Source organism: Triticum dicoccoides, chromosome 2B, assembly GCF_002162155.2.
Source record: "Triticum dicoccoides isolate Atlit2015 ecotype Zavitan chromosome 2B, WEW_v2.0, whole genome shotgun sequence".
Taxonomy (NCBI): Eukaryota; Viridiplantae; Streptophyta; class Magnoliopsida; order Poales; family Poaceae; genus Triticum; species Triticum dicoccoides.
In genome coordinates, this window is record NC_041383.1 from 351,613,949 (window position 1) to 351,617,377 (window position 3,429).

A 3,429-nucleotide genomic window follows, 5' to 3' on the forward strand; every position below is an offset into this window, starting at 1 on the left:
ACCCCGACCCCGACACCGACACCCCGACCCCGAGCCTGACCCAACACCTCGACCCCGACACCGACACGGAACCCCGACCCCGACCCCGACACGGCACCCCGACAGCGGGGAGGTGCTGCCGAAATTTTGCGTCGGATCCGGAGCATAGCATGGGAAAATGAACCCAATCTACACATACACGGGTGGGATTAGGACCTATCATTACCTATTAGAGTGTAGGTTGCATGCCAATGAACCCTATGAGCCCATCATTGATTATAGTGATGATTATGATTATGCATTTATTGATGATACTGATCGAGATTATTAGTAGTGTCAGGTATTCAATTTTTTTATGTTGTGCTTGATGATGATACACTTAAGTGATATACATATTATTATTCATGTCAGTACTTTTTTTTATGTTGTGCTAATTTCGTTTATTCTTTGTCATGGCAGGTGTTGAAAGATGGTGGGCGCTGATCGGGAGCGCGCCGAGGCCCCTTCTTCGTCGGCGCGTGGTGCGAGGTCTTCCATTCCACACGCACCTCTCCGCCGAGCGTTGTTGGACAGTATGGCGACACCGCCGGGCCCTTCTTCGTCGACCGCGGTGCCCAGCAGGGGACGAGGTAAGAAGAAGAGAGGAGGTGGAGCATGTGGTCGCAGGAGAGGAGGTAGGGTGACTCTTACGGCGCCTTCCTCGCCGCCGCCCCCAGCTGTTTCACCCGAGCACGTGACTGCTAGGGTGGACTCGTCTGAGGAGGAGGATACACGGACTCTGATCCACGAGCCTCCGGTCCACGGGTCTTCGGCCCACGAGCCTCGGGTCGACGGGCCTTCGGCCCACGAGAGTTGGGCCCACGAGACCCCGGAGGAGCACACGTCTGGATGGGGTACTTGGTCGGGTCAGCCTGAGGAGCCGAGTGGCCATGCTGATGATGGGGGGGAGCCGAGTGGCCATGCTGATGATGGCGGGGAGACGACTGATTTTGAGGAGGGGGGCAACGTCTACCAGCATGGTGCTACACGGCTCCCGTCCGTGCCGGCAACCTGTGATCAGAGGTGCTTGATTTTCCCTGATGGGGAGAGGTAAGTGCATTTGATCTTTTTGTACCTTCCGCATTCACGTTTCTTCAAATAACTAATGTGTTGGCCTTGTCATGCTGCAGGGGTTGGGACCACCATGAAAGTGTCCGCCGGCCCAACTCCATCCTCGGAGTTCTGATTCGGCAAAACTTTCCGGGGTTTTTCACGTTGCCTAGTGAGGGTCGGCTTCCAGAGGTTGGATTGAGTTGGGAGCACTACTTGGCTGCCCCGGCCCCGCCGGGTGAGATTGTCGACGGTGTCTTGTGCAAGACAAGGGCAGACGTGGTGATCAGAAAGTTCTGGGTAATTTCTCCTTTACACAATTAAAAATCTTCAACTAGCTAGCTATTAATTGTACTAATCAATATTGTCTCATTTGATTGCAGACATTCTACATGTGTGAGGAGAGATACGAGGAGGAGGTGGCAGATGTTATCCACAAGGTGTGCAAGCGCCTACTTCAGAACTTACGGCATGAGGCTCGGGTGCAGGCTATTCGAGACTACTACGCCGGGCGTGGTATCAAGAAGCCCAAGCAGGAGTGTCGCGATAAGTTATTGAGTAAGGAGCAGTACATGAAGGTAATTCTTAAGGCCTTGTACTTACTTCCTTCATTTAGTAATTCATAGCCGTAGCGCTGAAGTTTCTATTTGCTAACTTAGGCCCCTCTAAGATGGTGTGCGGATCGGATGGATCGTTGGGAGGTGTTGGTCAATGCGTGGTGCTCAAAAGAATGGCGGGCCACCCACAACGAGGCCAAGGACAAACGTGCCTAAATGGAAGGTGTGCCACACCACCAAGGCAGCTCCAACTTATTTCAGTACGGGCGGAACTGGGTATGTGGTTTGCTTCATGATTCATGCAATTCATTCATCATGCTAGCTTTAGCCCTTTAATTACTAATTTACTTTGTTTCTCTTTCAGGCATGCTACAATAAGGCGGATAAGGTGCCAGCGGTGTACGACCTGTATGCCATGGCCCACACTGGCCCTTACAAGAAAGTCAAGGCATTCTCTGCGTCTGACCTCGATGATCCAAAGAACTTCACCAACATCTCCGCCCACGACAAGCTCGTGCAATATAGAGATAAGGGGAAGGCGAGGAAAGGGGAGGACTTTAACCCGAGCCAGGGTCCCATTGATACAGAGTTGCTGATGATATCTGGTGGCGGGAGGTCCCATGGCTCCATAGCCATGGGAGATGGACTTATCCGTTGTCCTAGCACTCTCCCGGAGATCAAGGCGCGCCAGTCGAGCTCCGCTCCTGAGATAAGGCCTCGTGAACGGCCAGTCCAACTCGCCTTCAAGGTTAGTTATACGTACTCAGCTATCTTTCTCCATCACATTGTGTGCTCTTCCATCAATGATTACAAATGGTCATGTGAGTGGTGTTGCAGGCTGCTATACAGAGTGAGAGAGATAGAACGGAGAAACTTCTGGCGGAGGCGGCGGAGAGGCAGCGGGAGTTGGAGCAGAGGACGACAAAGATGTTGGAGGAGGAGAGGGCACGTAATGACATGCAGGCAAGGGCCATGTACGAGCTCCTTGTAGTAAGTTTCTTCTGCAGATTACTTGCTAGTCTTAACATTTGAGTCTCATTACTAACTAGTATGACTCTGTTGTGAAAACCAAATGTGCAGTCTGTGTGCGAGAAGTCCGGTCAGACCGCTCCGCCGATGCCAGTGATTGCTCCTAGGAGCACGGTGAGTTTAATTTGAATGGACATTACTTGCTAGTCTTAACATTTGAGTGTCATAATGCTAACGAGACATTGGAAATGATCTTTGGTGCAGCTTAACTCCAGAAACGCATCGCACGATCCTTCTCCAGCTACCGGCACGAGCCAGCCCGCTCCTACACCTCCCTGATCACGGTAAGTTTCTCTAGACTTAGACTTAGCTTTATTTCCTCTAATATGCTTACCATAATGACCTAGAGTTAGCTTCTTTTCCTTCAAAATGACTTAATAAGCTTACTTATGTCAAAAATTGCATAATTAGCTTACTTAGCTCATAAACGATCCATTTTACCTAAGTTAGCTCTAAAATGACTCATTTTACCTTCATTAGCTTACAAGTGATCCACTTTATCCAATTTAGCTATAAAATGACCCATTTCACCTAAGTTAGCTCAAAAACGTGGCATTTCACCTTAGTTAGCTCATAAACGACCCATTTCAAATAAGTTAGCTCCAAAATGATCCATTTCACCTAGGTTAGCTCATAAATGATGCATTTGACCTAGGTTAGCTCAGAAACGACCCATTTCACCTAGGTTAGCTCATAAACGACCCATTTCACCTACGTTAGCTCATAAACGACCCATTTCACCTACGTTAGCTCATAAACGACCCATTTCACCTAC

The 3,429-nt window shown here is 49.7% G+C and overlaps 1 long non-coding RNA gene across 1 annotated transcript in view; it reads right to left on the minus strand.

The window, feature by feature from the left end:
- LOC119363681 overlaps nucleotides 1-3,429 on the minus strand; it is a 12,815-nt gene that overhangs the window by 2,574 nt on the left and 6,812 nt on the right. The gene's annotated exons all lie outside the window — the stretch shown is intronic.